This window comes from Lynx canadensis, chromosome B4 (genome assembly GCF_007474595.2).
Source record: "Lynx canadensis isolate LIC74 chromosome B4, mLynCan4.pri.v2, whole genome shotgun sequence".
In the NCBI taxonomy this organism is placed as follows: Eukaryota; Metazoa; Chordata; class Mammalia; order Carnivora; family Felidae; genus Lynx; species Lynx canadensis.
This window is the reverse complement of record NC_044309.1, coordinates 139429195-139446095: the sequence shown is the minus strand read 5'-3', so window position 1 is coordinate 139446095 and position 16901 is coordinate 139429195.

The following is a 16901-nucleotide window of genomic DNA, read 5'->3' as shown; positions in this document are numbered from 1 at the left end:
CCTGGGGGCTGCGGTGAGCTCACGGCTCCCTGCCCCCCCCCCGACCCATCAGTCACGCCCCACCAGCAGCTCCTGTGTCTCAGGTGAGACCTGTCCCTCTGTGCACCTCTCTGTGCACCTCGGACCCCCACCGCGGGAGCCGGGAAGGGCTCAGCCTCGGAGGACGCTTCCCTCATCACGAGGGATGTTATTTTTGTTAAGTACATCTGCAAAACACATCTGTTAATTTTCTGTATTTGTTTATCCACAGTAAAAATCTGGATTAGTAACTGTTTCGCACTGTAGCTCACAAATAAACATGGAAAAGCCAACACAACAGAAATACTCAAAGATGGTGAGCCCCGGGGTTATCACGCAGGCGGGCTGTCCGGAGAAGGGGGCAGAGGAGACAGGCGTGGAAGGCAGTGTCCTCACTCGCGGGGCCGGACCCGTGGAGCGAGGGGGCGTGCGGACACGAGGTGGGCGCCCAGAGCCCCGGGTTCCACCCCGCGGCTGCTGGTCTCATGGAGAGAGCCCGAGAGAGGGAGGAAGGCGAGGGTAACTCAGCTCAGAGCCCGGTCCTGGTGCGGCGGGGGGACCCGCGGGCAGGCGGGGCGATAACCGCCTGGAACGGGAGCGGTGAGGCCCTGACACCTGCTGTCCTGTGTGTCCAGTGGCACCCGCAGGGACTCAGCACGCTTCCCGACTGAGAAGAGGCGGCCGGGATGCACCCGGGTCACGGTCAGCTCAGGAGCCCTAACAGCCCCCGGCCCGACCTCAACAGCATGGACTTCCCAGCCTCCTGGACACTAGGCTCCCTTCCTGAGCTCACTTGTGACCTAATCACGTCCCCAGGCCCCCACCTCCCGAGCCCGTCCCACTGGGGGTTAAAGCGCAGCACAGGTTTGGGGTACAAACCTCCATCCACAGCACCTCGCAATCCAGACGTGACCTTCGAGCTGACCTTTGTCTTCACTCCGCAAGGTGGACAGCCTCACCCATCCTACAGATATGGACACGGAGGCTCGCATGTGACGAGGGCAGAGTTAGCCTCATGAAGAAAGGTGCCCACGTATGTGACACTCTGAAGACGAGGCAGAAGAGGAAGGGGCGGGAGGTGCAGGAGAGGGAGGATGGGGGCAGGAGAGGGAGGACAGGGGACAGGAGAGGGAGGACGGGGGCAGGAAAGGGAGGACGAGGGGCAGGAGAGGGAGGACAGAGGACAGGAGAGGGAGGACGGGGGCAGGAGAGGGAGGACAGGGGACAGGAGAGGGAGGATGGGGGTAGGAGAGGGAGGACGGGGGCAGGAGAGGGAGGACAGGGGACAGGAGAGGGAGGACGGGGGCAGGAAAGGGAGGACGAGGGGCAGGAGAGGGAGGACAGGGGACAGGAGAGGGAGGACGGGGGCAGGAGAGGGAGGACGGGGGCAGGAGAGGGAGGACAGGGGACAGGAGAGGGAGGACGGGGGCAGGAGAGGGAGGACGGGGGCAGGAGAGGGAGGACAGAGGACAGGAGAGGGAGGACGGGGGCAGGAAAGGGAGGACGAGGGGCAGGAGAGGGAGGACAGAGGACAGGAGAGGGAGGATGGGGGCAGGAGAGGGAGGACAGAGGCAGGAGAGGGAGGACGGGGGCAGGAGAGGGAGGACAGAGGACAGGAGAGGGAGGACGGGGGCAGGAAAGGGAGGACGAGGGGCAGGAGAGGGAGGACAGAGGACAGGAGAGGGAGGATGGGGGCAGGAGAGGGAGGACAGAGGCAGGAGAGGGAGGACGGGGGCAGGAGAGGGAGGACGGGGGCAGGAGAGGGAGGACAGAGGACAGGAGAGGGAGGACGGGGGCAGGAAAGGGAGGACGAGGGGCAGGAGAGGGAGGACAGAGGACAGGAGAGGGAGGACGGAGGCAGGAGAGGGAGGACAGAGGACAGGAGAGGGAGGACAGAGGACAGGAGAGGGAGGACGGGGGCAGGAAAGGGAGGACGAGGGGCAGGAGAGGGAGGACAGAGGACAGGAGAGGGAGGACGGGGGCAGGAGAGGGAGGACAGGGGGCAGGAGAGGGAGGATGGGGGTAGGAGAGGGAGGACAGAGGACAGGAGAGGGAGGACGGGGGCAGGAGAGGGAGGACAGAGGACAGGAGAGGGAGGACAGAGGACAGGAGAGGGAGGACCGGGGCAGGAAAGGGAGGACGAAGGACAGGAGAGGGAGGACAGAGGACAGGAGAGGGAGGATGGGGGCAGGAAAGGGAGGACAGGGGACAGGAGAGGGGAGGACAAGGGACAAGACAGGGGAGGACGAGGGACAGAAGAGGAAGGACGGAGGACGGGGGACAGGAGAGGGAGGATGGGGGACAGGAGAGGGAGGACGGAGGCAGGAGAGGGGAGGACAGGGGACAAGAGAGGGGAGGACAGGGGACAGAAGAGGGAGGACAGGAGACAGGAGAGGGAGGACGGGGTGCAGGAGAGGGAGGATGGGGTGCAGGAGAGGGAAGATGGGGGGCAGGAAAGGGAGGATGGGGGACAGGAGAGGAAGGACGGGGGCAGGACAGGGAGGACGAGGGAAAGGAGAGGGAGGACAGGGCAGGAGAGGGAAGGATGAAGGACAGGAGAGGGAGGATGAGGGACAGGAGAGGGAGGACGAGGGGCAGGAGAGGGGAGGACAAGGGACAAGACAGGGGAGGACGAGGGACAGAAGAGGAAGGATGGAGGACGGGGGACAGGAGAGGGAGGATGGGGGTAGGAGAAGGAGGACGGAGGGCAGGAGAGGGGAGGACAGGGGACAAGAGAGGGGAGGACAGGGGCCAGAAGAGGGAGGACAGGAGACAGGAGAGGGAGGACGAGGGGCAGGAGAGGGAAGATGGGGGGCAGGAAAGGGAGGATGGGGGAAGGAGAGGGGAGGATGGGAGGTTGGAGAGGTAGGACGGGGGAAAGGAGAGGGAGGATGAGGGCAGAAGAGGGGAGGACGGAGGACAGGAGAGGGAGGACAAGGAGCAGGAAAGAGAGGATGGAGGACAGGAGAGGGAGGACGAGGGACAGGAGAGGGAGGACGAGGGGCAGGAGAGGGAGGACGAGGGGCAGGAGAGGGAGGACGGAGGCAGGAGAGGGAAGGGCGGGGGGCAGGAGAGGGAAGGATGCCTTGGAACCTGGGGGACGTTGTTACAACTCTGTGGGGGTTGCTCCTGGGTTACTGACATCCTGCAGGGTCAGCAACAAACACCCCAGCTCCTAAGGTCAGGAGTGCAGGTGAGAGAGACCCCATCACCTCAAGCGAAGCCGGGGCCCCAGAGGACAGAGGGGCGCGGCCGTGAGGGGCCTCATCACCGGCGCGGCGCAGCCCCCTCTGCTCGCCGTGGGGCAGGTGAGTGGTAGAGGGACCCCTCGCTGAAGGACTGTACATCTTCAGAGTTTAATTGCGAGTCCTGTCGTCCTCACATGAGTGGCAGGTGGGTATTTCCTCTCCTTTCTCTTTTTAACTCCAGATGATTGTAGTTGATGGAAGCAATCACCCAGTGGCCTCTGGGATGCAAAGATGGGACAGCTTGGGGCGGGGCCGGGGAACCCTCCTCTCTGAGGGGCAGAGCCGGGGTGGGGGGGTTAGGAGGGGCGGGCAGGGGCGGGAGGAGCTGCCCTGTCCTGAGCGAGTGGGGTGGGGGGACCCAAGGGCCAACGGACAAGTGAGGTGCCGAGGGGGGCAGCTGCACTGACGCCCCGGGGCCCCACTTCTTGGTACCCGGCTCTGTCGCTGGCATGAGGGCTCTTAATGTTTGCAATAGTCCTGGGGAACATTCTAGCAAGATGGTTCCTATTGCCTGCATTTCGCACCAGAGCGGTTGGCCGGCCTGTTGGGAGTCACCCAGCAGGATCCCAGTTCACCCCCTCGAGGGGCCAGGACCAGGCCGTCGGGTTTCCCCGGCCCAGTCTTGACTGGCTGTCGGGTCCGTGAGTCCCGCAGACTGGCTGGTCGGACACATTGAGGCCCAAGGAGGCCCTGCTCATGACCTCTGGCTGGTCCTGGAGCCCTGGCTGCAGAGAGGGGGACATTTCTCCGTGCACAGCCTTGGTCCTACCTTCCCAGACAGGGGTGCCGGGAGCGGGGAGCCACCGTGGGGCTGGACAGGCGGTGGGGACCAGGGGCGAAGGCCTGTATTCATGCACCCACAGGTCCGGTCTCCGTTCTGGCGGCTGCAGCCCGAGATCCAGGCCTGGGCGGGGCTGGTGCCTGCTGAGGCCTCCTCTCTCCTTGGCCCGTAGACGCCAGCCCTCCGCAGGGAGAAGCCCCACACGCAGCTCTTCCCGGGGGCCACGAAGGGACCTGCGCTGGTATTTATCCCATCACGGCTCTGAACTTAGTTTCTCCAACAACATACTATTTGTGTGTGTGTTTAATAGCAGTCATTGAATTACCAGCTTGTAATATCATATCTGGCCCCTGTAGAGATCCCATTATCCATTTACATAAACAAATGGCACAGACTCATTAAGTTATTAATACCTCAGGAAGGCACAATCACCCTGTTTACATCTTGGAACGGATTTACGGATATTAGAACCACGCATCCGCCGAATGGAGGGAAGCGGGTGAAGGCTGGGCTTCGGGGTCGCCCCCCCCCCCCCCAACCCGCGGGCTCCCCGGGAAGAAGCCACTCCCTCCGTTCATGCTTTTCCACCAGTCTTGGCTGCCTCCTCGTGATGGTTCTGTCGGTGGCTCTTGTCCCCGAGCTTGGTGGAGCCCGGCCACGTGCACTCAGGTTCGTGTGTCCGATCCACCTGCCCTTTCGTGGGCTAGGAGTTTGTGGCTAAAGTTTGGCCTCACGCCCTGGAGGCGTCTAGGGGAAAAATGCAAGTGCGAGGTTCTAAGAGCCCCTGGGGGCCAAGCACGCGGGACAGAGCTCTGGCCCTGAGGGGGGGCATCATCTACAGGCTTTGTGGGGTCTCAGTCTCTCCCCACCGGCCTTCCTCTCGCGCCCTCCACCGGCCCTGCTCCTCCCCTGTGCTCCTCCTGTTCCTGGAAGTGCTCTCTTTCTTCTAAAAATGCCAGATGTTGGGGTGTCGGGTGCGGTGCCTCGGTTGGTTAAGTGTCCAACTCTTGGTTTCGGCTCAGGTCACGGACTCGTGGTTCGTGGGATCGAGCTCCGCATCAGGCTTATGTGCCAACAGTGTTGAGCCTGCTTGCGACTCTCTCTCTCCCTCTCTCTCAAAAATAAATAAACATTAAAAAATAAAATAAAAATAAAAATGCCGGGTGCCACCTTCCCGGTTTTTATTCAAAACTTCCTACAATCCCCTGGTCCCTCCCTCTTTCGCGCTTCCCTAAGTAAACTGCCCTCGAAACAATCATTTCCCGTCCTGATGAATCTCTTCCGTGGGGTGTTATTTGCTGACGGAGGGCTTTCCAGGCACGTGACCCACTTCTGCAGCCTCGTGGGCTGTGGGGGAACATTCCGCTTCTCAGAGCCCCCGGGGCCTGTCTCCCCCAGAAGGGGCTCCGGCCGGGACCACAGGGACACGCGGCTGCAGGGGTGTGCGAGGAGGGTGGGAGAATTCCCTTCATCCCACTCTGCCTGGCTCGCCGTCACGTAAAGAACCTTCCTCAGAGATTAAGAAAGACACCCGACGACGTGGGGAGCGCATCTCGCCAGGAAGCCGCAGCCTGGGATGGAAGGCGTGGGGGCCAGGCGGCGGGGGGGGGGGGACCTGCCTGGGGGACGGGGACGCCTCCTCACCTCTCCCGGGCGTCAAGAAGGAAGCTCATCTATCATCCTGCTTACCCACAGCACAAACCTAATTACGCAAACCTGATCTAAGGCCTTAATTAAATTTTTCACAACGTGGCCTGTTCTCTCTGGAACCTGCGGGATGGCGTTGGCACCCTGCTTCCTTCCGCATTGGCTGGTCCGCGGAGTCGGTGGTTCCTCGGGAGACGTTGGAATCGCTTGTCCTCACCGCCCGCCCTCCCGGGCTCTCCCTGCACGGCTCCTTCTCGGGAAACCTCGCTCACACCTCTGACAGACACCCGCAAATCAGAGCCCAGAGCCCGGCAAACCTGCGCTGTTTGTCAATTTAATATCCTAGAACAAACAGCCTGAATCTCTGTCAACAGCCATTACGCGGAATCATATTGTGTTTCCTTTTCTATAAATCCAGCTCATTACCCTGCGAGACGGATTTGGGCCCCGTCCTCCTGTTTGCCTCTCTTGGGGACACGGATTCTGCCTCCCGGGGACGCGCTGATTGGGGACAGTAGGCATGCAGGCGTCGCCTCTCCCGCTCAGCGAACTGGGGGACAGGGCCCCGGCGGGTCTGGGATCCCCGCCTCTCCTGCACCTGCCAGGTGTGCGTGGCTCGGGGGTGTGGGGGCGCAGGCCCGGCCAGGAGTGTGCCTCAGGGGTGTGGACACCACGCCCCAGGCCACCCTCTGTCCGGAGGCTCTCCCAGGCCCGGAAGGCTGGCTTGGGGCCCCTGTCTCCAGGGCTTGGCGCCTTGTGTGGGTGTCTGTCCCTCGGGAGGGCCACGTCAGCCTCCTCCCAAGAGGCCGCGGACAGGGGGGACCGGCTGGAGGCCCAGACTCCTCAGCAGCAGGGGCGGGGGGTCTCCCATGCGGGCTTCCGGGGTTTAGTGCTGCGCTTCCCCCATTTCGCCCTGAACTCCCCCGCGAAGTAGGCAGCTGGGGCCCCAGGGTGCACGGCCAACGGCTGGGACAAGGGTGCTGGGGTGCTTCTGAGGTCGGAGGGAGAGCGCAGAGCCCTTGGCGGGGAGCCAAGCAAAGCCCTCAGGTGCTTCTGGGGCCAGAAAGAAGCACGTGGCTCTCAGGGTTCTTGCAGCAGTGGGGTGCGGAGGGAGCAGCCTGTGGCTGTGACACCTCCAAGTGACAGTCAGGGAGGGATGCAGCATCACGGCGCCCACACGCTTACACACGTGCACACACAACGCAGGCTCACACCTGCACACGCGCACACGATCCTCCCACGCCTGGGCGCAAACTCCCGATGGTTGTGGAGAAAGCAGACAAAACAGCTGGCAACGAGGTCCACCGGCCCGGGGCACACGGAAGACGCCACACGTTGCACAACACGAGTCACACCCCCCTTGGTTCTGCGACCACAGAAATCTCGGCTCTTTTTCGCCACGGACGACAGGACCCAGGAGAGACCCAGTCCCAGCCCCCAGGCTGCCCCGAGCCATCTCGACCTGCCGCGTGGCGGTGGCGCTCAGCTCCTCTGGCAAAAGCCGCTTTTCTTGCCCACCAGGCTGAATCACGGTCCCCATCCGTGGACCCGCGGACACATCGCCCTGCCGGGCACGGGGGCTTTGCCGGGGAACAGAAGGGTCTGAGAGGAGGAGGTGACCCTGCGTGATGATAGTGGACGCTTCCTGTAGCCACAAGGCTCCCGCAGGAGGGAGGTGGGGGGTCCCGGCAGAGAGGAGGATAGTGGAAGCCGCGGCGGACAGGCAGGGGACTTGGGGCCACCGCCCAGACACGCAGGTGAGCAGGAGTGACTGCTCCGCACCAACCAGGGGAACCCCGCTTCTCTCTCTACCGCTCACGAGCTTCTGACACCCTGTGTGTGCGCTTTCCACGCCCAGCAATTCTGACCCACGAGACGGCCCCCAGCTGAGACCCCACCACAGGCCCAGGAGGTCAGGGGACCTGACCTTACAAAGGAAACAACTCAGGATCAGCCAGGAGGACCGGATGGAGAGGGCGGGACCTGGGTGTGGGCGGGGCCTGGGGTGAGTTGTGGGCGGGGCCTGGATTAGCGGGGGCGGGGAGGGGCTGGGGGCGGGGCCTGGATGAGAGTGGGGGCGGGGGCCTGGGTGGGCGGGGCCTGGATGAGGGCGGGGCGGGGGGCGGGGTGTGGGCGGGGCCTGGGGTGCCTGCGCCTTGGCCAGAATGTCTACGCGCTCACTGACCCCAGCCTTTGGGTCTTCCTTCTGGTGTCATTATTTCTGCAAGCGGGATTCAATTGGGGGGTTGGGGCCATGTTGGACCTCAGCCCCTCCCCCTTCCCAGAGGTCAGCGGTCAGAGGGTGGGGCTGGAGCCAGCCCCGCCCCTGGGGAGCTCAGGGCCCGGAAGGAAGGAAGAGCAAAGGCACATTCCTCGTGGTCACTCCCACTATCACAGCCCGGAAGCGGTTCTCCCTCAGAGCGAGAGCATGCCTGACCTCTGACCTCCAGCAGTGTCCGGTAGTAAGTCCGTGCTGTTTTAAGCCGCTCGGGCTGCGGGCCTTTGGTGGGTCGGTGCAGACTGACCAGCGTGGAGCCTGGCTTTTCCTCCCCAAACGGAATCAGCCGCGGGCGTGGCAGTCTTTCCCCAAGTAAAACCCTTTGATCAATGCTCTGTTCGTAACCTCCTGGATCTGGGGCTTTTAAACAGACCTGTTTTTCTCTCTGATGACACCGCGTGTTCTGCGAGAGCCGCACTCGGAGGGTGGGAGTCCGCAGGGCGGCTACAGGATGCTGGGTTACAATCCGGGTTCCCGGGGAGCAAAGCACAGTGACCCCACCTGCCGGTTCCAGCCAGGGTTTCTGTCCACTCAGTGGCCTCCTGATTTTCGCCGCAGATCCCCGCCTAGGGCCCCTGGAGAAACGCCGTGGTGCTGACGCGTGTTGGACGCCTCACCCCCAGAAATGGGAGATGATACATTGTGTCGTTTGAAGCCACTCAGCCTGCACGTTTCTTACTGCAGCCACCTGCCCCCTCTGCGAGTGAGGGCCCCACTGCACTGTGACAGTGACCTAACAGGGCGCAGGGAGCTGGGTTTTCATGCCCTTTGGTGTCTAACTTGAGCCCTGCGTGCGAATGGAAATCCCGTGGGCTTGGAAGGGATGGGCCCCACCACTCGGGGCAGGTCCCCAGGAGGCCCCAGCTGCACAGGCTTGTGCTTGGACACTCCCTCCCTCCCCCACTCCTCCCCCTCCCCTCACCCGTTCCTCTGCCTCCCACAAGCACCTGGGAGGGCCTGCTCAGTGTCAGATGGTCCCCCAAGACCTGGGCCCAGGCCATGCCTGCCCCTCTGATCTCCCTGCCGGCCGCCGCCCCCCGGGCCCTGTATACAGAAGGGGGAAGGTGTGCCGTTCCCAGACACCCCTGTAGTGAGGTCCGAGGAGGCCCCTCAGATCCTACCTCTGCGTCTGGCCCCAGGTGCCAGGTGAACGCTGCCTTCCTTCCAGGCCTGGGAACACTGATGCACTTGGCATGCCCTGTGATGTGGGCTCTCCCGTGACATGGTCTGGGGTCCTCAGGGGACGGTCTCTAATACAGAAGAATATGCAAATAAGCATTGGCGTCAGGACCAGTTTAAAATACAAAGAGACAGCCCCAAACCCTTTCAGGGCCCCTTTCCTCTTCGAGAATCTGCCCATGACCTCTGTCCTGGATCCTCCTCCCCCTGCACCATCCCCCTCCCCCACTGTTCCCCCAGCGCTGTGCGCGCACACCCAGGGCCTTTGCATGGAGTTGGCCTGCCTTCGCAGAGGCTCACAGTGTCCTGTCTAAAATCACAGCCCTGACCCCAATGCCCCCTTCCCCCTCTCCTGCTTTGTGCTTCTCCCTCTCATGCCTGGCCCGTCCGGCCCCTTCCTCACTGCTGTGTCCCCCCACTGCGCTCTCCTCCCGCAGGGCTGGGCTCCTGGACGGCATGGGGGCTGCGCATTAACCCCGAGGTCCGGCCCCAAGCCTGGTCCATCCGAGTGCCTGGAAAAGCTCCGCCGAGGACCGAGGACCCGCACGGGTGAGGGAGGGGGATGGTGATCTCAAGAAGGAGGGTCCAGAGTGGCTCCCCCTTAGGTCTTAGGTCTTGGAACAAGGACGCCAGCCCCCCGCCCCGTGGAATCCAGGGCCGGTTTCTACAAAGCCAAGTGCCAGAGGGAGACCCCTGCTCCCTCTCCTGTCACCGAGAGCAGCTCTGGGCCTCTCGAGTGTCTCCCCGCACAGTCAGGCCCCTTCTCTTCTGTTCGTAAATTTCGCCAACAGCCGGAGTTTCTGAAAGCGTCTGCAGTAGAATTAGGGCTCCCTCCAGACAGCAGAGCTGTGAGGCGTAAATGAACCTCTTTCCCCTCGGGCCTTTCGCAGGGAGGGAGCTGGAGGCCCCAACGTGACCCGACCCCCCGCCCCCGGCCAGATCGGAGGCTCCCTCCTAAATCATTCCTGCTGAGGAACCGGGGTGAGTCGTATCATTCCCGTGTGTTCCTCAGAGAAATGCAAAACACGTGAAGATCGTTATTCCCACGTCACTTGGGCCCTCCCGGTCAGGTGAAGACATTCCCACAAAATATTTAGGGAATCCCACAAAAGAATAGGCAAGCTGTGAATCAGAGGTGCTGTGCCGGGGTGCCCTTTGCACCCCACAATCCTCAGAATTCAGGGGAAGAGACATTCTCGACGTCTGAACGTCCCCTCCGTCTGAAGTACCCGCACTGTGCTGTCCCCGGCTCCGTCCCCGGCTCTGTCCCCAGGCCAGCTTGTCCATGGGCCTTCAGTAATCGGGGAGGTCGCCCACGGGCCAAGGGCAGAAGACAGCCGTGCGCACAGAGCAGCTGCCCTTCCCCACGACCCGCACTGCCGTCCCCCATCCCCGGAGGGCAGATACACTGCTGTGTGTGGGTTTACACACCCATTCGTCCCGTCTTCCCTTCGTTTCCTCTTCCGGAAGCCAGAGGGACTTGGTCCCCTTTTACCTGCTCCCCGAAAGAGCCCAAGCCCCGCTAGAGCAGAGATGGGCAGACTAATGCCTGCGGCTGGGCCTGGCCCTCGGCCCGTTTTGTAAATAAAGTTTTATTGGCACGTTTCCCACCACTGGCTGTTTCCTTGTTACCCACAGCTGCTTTCAAGCTGCAGAGGTGGAGTTGGGGGGGGGGGGGTGTAGTGGGGACCATGTGACCCAGAAAGCTGGCCATCTTTACTTTCTGGCCTCTGGGGAAGATGTGCATGTTTATAGACAGCTTTACGGTCTCTTTGGTGACACCACAGGGACCAACAGGGAAGGTGCCCCGATTCCCTGCATGCCATGCGTCTTTGTGCACACGGTGCTCTGCCTGGGGTGTCCTTCGAGATGAAACTGCTTCTCTTCGGGCTGTGGACACGTGTCACATCAGCCATGAAGGTTTTTCTGGTAACATCCCCATTATCCACTTGCTTCCCCCTCCATTCTCCAGGGGGATGCATGGGGATCCCCCGCACAGGTCCCTGCAGCAGACGTCCCCACGGTGCCACCAGCTGGAGCCTGCTGTGCGGGATGGAGTTGGTGGTAAAGGCCCAGCCCCAGGCAGGACACCTCTGGGGGGGCTCCCAATGGGATGGCATGGAGCGCTCACATGGGTAATGCCTCACGAGGCACCTTCGTCCTTTCTCTTCCTTCCCAATCCTGCCTCCCCCCCCCCCCCACCTGCCCTTCTCAGGATCACCTAACCTCATACGAGTCCAGTGCCTGTTCCTGAAGAGGCCCGAGCCCAGAGAGTAACAGACTAGAGAGGCGGGAGGAAGCCGCCGTTGCTGGAGACACTCCTCCAGCCTTTGTCTTACGATGTCTGAGCCCCAGGAGACCCCAGAGAATGAGTGTTGGGTTCCCATGGAAAGGGGGGGAGTCAGAGAAACCCTGTCCTGGGTGGGGCTGAGGTTTCTGGGAAGGCAGGCCTGGAGGGGTCAGAGGGACAGAAAGCAGAGGAAGTTGTTAAAGCAGAGCCAGGAAGAGAGGGCAGGCTGGAGGTTACCCTGCTCACCTGCCTCCGGCCAGCGGGGTATTCCAGCAGGGTGCTGCGTGGGGGGTGCTCCAGCACGGTGCTCCTACAGTGCACATGCCCAAGGACTGTGTGGGTCCTTCAGTCCTGGGAGAAAGGACTCAGTCGGGGAAAACGGACTTGTGAGGCTGCACAGGGCTGAGACTGGTTTCAGGAGGGGACAGGTGAGCTGTGAGCCTGCCCCTGGCAGGTGACGGAGAAGCCAGCAGAGTCTCTGGGACAATGGAAAGACATCCGGGTGGGCGAGGGGGCTGCTGCTGGTGGCCGGGCCAGGTGAAGATGGAGGGCCTTCGGTTCCCACCCCGCAGCTGCCACCGCCTTCCCAGAGCCGCCCCCGTGGGGGCCCTCGCTGAGTTTGAGAGGAAGTCACGGGTACCCTCTTCCTCCCTGGAGTTAGCCCCCAGGACACTCGTAGCACCCCCCAGGGTGAGCCCTGCACCTGCCTCTGACCCTCTTGTGTTGACATCACCTATTTTAACCCCTCTGTTTGCTTGTTGGTTCTCAGAAAACATGGCAACCAGGGAAAGAAATCCTGGAGCAAACAGTGAATCTCAAGTATCTGAGGAGAATTTCTCACAATTTTCCTTTGAAATAAAAGAGACATATGGACTCTCCATTTTATTTATTTCATACTGAACATTGCTGGTAGAAATAACACAAAATAAATGTGGCAAGGAATAAAACTTCACACAGCAAAATGTATTATTATCGTTTCCACAAAATTTAAATATGCAAAATTTAACTAGGAAAATTTGAACTGTGTCGAATTTTGCACTTAGAAAGCAACTGGTGTTTATCGTTGGTATAGTTGACAAAACCTTTTGTGGCCAAACCGATTGTTGAGTCGGATATCTGTTGTGTAATTTATATGAAACAATCGATTCCCACAAAATTAATTTCAGTAAAATAAAAATGAAAACAAATTATTTCTCTGAATCATGTAAAAAATAATAGGGACTTAAAATAGATTGAAAATTTCTATTCTGGTAAACCTTGACCAGTAGTTGTAATTCTATGTTTAATATTTATATTCATTGAATCAGATTTCTATATGGATTAAAAATATCCTATTTCTGTAAGCTAGCCATCTATCCAACCATCCATCCATCTGTATGTCCATCCATCCCTTTATCTGACCATCCATCCGTCTGTCCGTCCATCCACCCATCTGTCTGTCCTTCCATCCATCCACGTCCATCCATCCACCTATCTATCCATCCATCCCTCCACCTATACATCCACCCATCCATCCATCCATCCATCCACCCATCCGTCCATCCATCCATCCATCCATCCATCCATCCATCCATCTGTCCATCCATCCATCCATCTGTCCGTCCATCTGTCTGTCCATCCATCTACTTAGCCATCCATCTGTCTGTCCACCCATCCATCTGTCTGTCCATCCATCCACCCATCCATCTGTCCATCCATCCATCTGTCCATCCATCCGTCTGTCTGTCCATGCATCTACCTATCTATCCATCTGTCCATCCATCCATCCATCCATCCATCCATCCATCCACCTATCCACCTTTCCATCCATCTGTCCATCCATCCATCTGTCCATCCATCCATCTGTCCATCCATCCATCCATCCGTCTGTCCATCCATTCATCCATCCATCCATCCGTCCATCCATCTGTCCATCCATCTGTGTGTCCATCCATCTACCTAGCCATCCATCTGTCCATCCATCCACCCATCCATCCATCCATCCATCCATCCATCTGTCCATCCATCCATCTGTCTGTCCATCCATCATCTGTCTGTCCATCCATCCATCTGTCTGTCTGTCCATCCATCTACCTATCCATCCATCCGTCCATCCATCCATCCGTCCATCCATCCATCCATCCATCCGTCCATCCGTCCGTCCATCCATCCATGCAACCATTTAACCATCCATCATCTGTTGATCCAGCCAGCTAGCCATTCATTCAGTCCTTAATTCATTCATTCCACAAAGTTTAAACTCGTTTAGAAGAAAATATAGTAAATAAAATAGTCAATATGCTGGAATCTGAGAAAGTATCATCCGAATCAGTTGTCCGGCCAGTGGGAAGATGGGTACAAACCCATTTAGGTCCGGAGTTCTGGATCTGCAACAAATGGGAACCCACATTTGGTTCTGAGTTTCTTGGTAGAAAAAGCAAGGGCAGCCAGTTAACAAATCCTTACTGTCTAGTGGGAGAAAACACGCCAGTGTGTTAAGCAAATCCTTGCTTCGCGTTCAGATCTGAAGCCTTTTCATCAGCGATGCCTCATCGGGGCAATCACGGAGCGGATAATATCCTCCAGCACTTCCCTGTGGGCCCTGCTGGAGTGGCAGGTGGCTGCAGATGAGGTGCTGACAGGTCACAAGTCAGGAAGGATGACCTGTGGGCCCCATCAGATGTGCTCCATAGAGCTCAAAATAATGAGATTATATTTCTTTGTAAGATGGGATCATTCAGACCCTCCAGTCACTGAGAGCAATCATTTCAACGATGAATCTGAATTAGTGAGAGGAGGCTGGACGGCCCAAAATACTTCCTGTCCCCGGACCCTCATTCTGGTTGTCTTGTCATGGCGTGGTTTAACTGACGAGTGAGAGATACAGCCACGTGCAGTGAGATAAACGGTGGCCCCTGAAAATAAGCCCACGTGGAACCCACGAATGTGACCGTATTTGAGAAAGGGTCTATGCAGATTCCATGACGTTAAGGAGCTCCGGTGGAGATCATCCTGGATTATCCAAGGGCTCCTTATAGGAGACGGAGGGGAGACGCAGAGAGAAGGGGAGGAGGTCATGCGAAGTTGGGCAGACACCGCAGCCGTGTGTCTTCAAGACAAGAAGCCCGGAGGACGTCCGGCCGGCACCACCAAAAGCCAGGGAGACATGGAGCACTGTCTTCGGAGTCCAGATGGCACAGTGCTGCAGACACCTTGATTTTGGACTCGTGGCTTCCGGAACCACCCACCTGTGATCATTTGCCGGTGGGGGGGGAGGGGGGAACCTTAGGAAACTGATACACCATGTATCAAAGTATTCATTTAGTTACTGTTTCTAGAGGGAAGACTTGGTCCCCTTGGATTCAGAATGCCAGCTCGCCTCACAGGAAGCTATCAAACAATAGATACAATGTCTGTATGTAAATGTTCTTCCGCCCCCAAGCCCAGGACCTTAAAATATGAACAGCAGAACTTGGAGAAGAGAGCTACATTGCCACTTCCGGTAACTTGAACGACAGGCTGGTAATAAAAACCATGTCCCTCATCTGTGAAGCACCTTTGAAGGTTTGCTGTTGTTCTGGACTCTGTTGGGGGCGGCGGGGGTGGGGGGAGGCTTGCTCAGCAACACAGAGTGGTCCTGGGCCAGGCATCTCTGGCCACCGGCCCTCGGGGTGCATGGGCAACGGAGAGAGAGTTTCCAAGGAGGAGACGGTGTCAGGTTTAAAGGGATCACGTTTTCCTGGATAATTCTCGGCTGGTCCCAGGCTCTCCATCGGAGATTTTGGATGAAACCTCCCAGCCTCACCCTCTCAGAATTACCCTGCTCTGTGTTCCTCCACGTTACCACAATCAAAGGCATCGGTTTCTCCTTTCCGAAGATGGTATTTTTTCCCTCTTAACACTCAAAGCACTGTCTAACCAAACTCCATCCAATTATCTCCTTGCAGCTTAATCGGACTGTTCCTGAGCGTCTTTTTCTGGAACCATCTACTTTTGTTGCTAAAATTACACTTGGCTATCCTGAACTTGGTTCAATTATAATTCTCACTTCTAAAGATTTATTTCCTCCAAAAAAAAAAAAAAAAGAAAGAAAGAAAGAAAAGAAAAGAAAAAGAAAAAGAAAGAAAAATAAAAAAAAAAAAAACCCTCCTCTGAGGCAGCATGGAAGTTCCCCTCCTCACTGCTGCCCCCTGGGGGCCACCCCCCCACCACTTCCTCCCTGCTTGCAGGAGCCCCTTGCCTCCAGGAAGCCCTCCAGCGGGGGCAGCAGGGACCTCCCTTGGGCTCTTTCAAAGGAATTAATAAAATAGCAGATATTTGATCTAACAGACTTGTGGTCTCTGTTGGGGGCCTTTGCTTCCCTTACTCCGGATCCCTTTAAAATAACAATAGCAGAATGAGGTAAGGAGTTAAGGAAGCAGCTTTTCCGGAACACGGAGAAGATGGGGAGCTGAATCCGGATAACTATCGCCATCACCTGTCTCTTGCTCAAGGAGCCTGTGATCGAGCTGCGTCCTCGGAGGCCCTACAGTGCGCACACCCCCTCCACGGCTGGCTTCAAGGCCCCCAGGCCGCTGCTGCTGTCTTTATTCCAGCGGAGGAGGTCCAAGTTCAGAGTCCCAGATCGGCCGTGCAGGGGCAGACCGAATGAGCGCCAGCCCTGTGGGGGAGGAGGCCGGCCTGCACCGAATTCCTTCACGGCACAAGGTCCTACTTGGGTGTGTCCCAAGGGGTCTTGCGAGGAGACCCCTTAAAGCAGATTGTGCCTAGTCAGTTTGTGAATCGTAGCACGCACCCCCGTGTCGGAGACTGATGTACTCGAAGTGTCCACAAAACTCCTTCGCTGTAATCGTTTACATTTTGTTTGGGGAAGTCATTCTGCAAGATGCCCCCCGGCCACCACCTCCCGAGTGGGTTGTCTTCAGCTGAAGACAAAGGAGGATCCTGGGGGGCTGGGAGTCAATGTTGGGAGGCGACCAGGAAAGAACCCGGCAACAAGGGCCAGATGGTTATTATGCAGCTGAAGTCCTGCTCCCTCCACGGATAAGATTGGCCTGTGATCGGGAGTCTCCTCTTTTGGCTCCCACACCGACGGCCAAGAGGGCCTGGGCTCCCCTGACAAAAGGGTGAGTGCCACCCTGCCTTCAGACCTCCTGCTTCTGCTGTTTCTTAAAATAAGCAGCTCAAAATAATCCTTATGGCAGAGAAGCATGTTCTGAGGTGGCGTCCTTGCGCAGGCTGGCCCCGGTCATCCCGCGGAACAGGGCGGGGAGCAGACCCCACAGCCCGGGCCCCCCCCCCCCGCCCCCGCCCCAGCGCACCTGCTCTGCTTTCTTGCGACGCCGTTGGAAAGCCGCACGGCCTCAGCCACCTGCTTTGTGTGGATCTTTCATGCAAAAGAGCCAGTTGCTTCAGGAGACGAGTTTACTCGGGAACAGCAGGGCAAACGCGATTCAAAAAGAGCCTGAAGGAAGGCCAGCT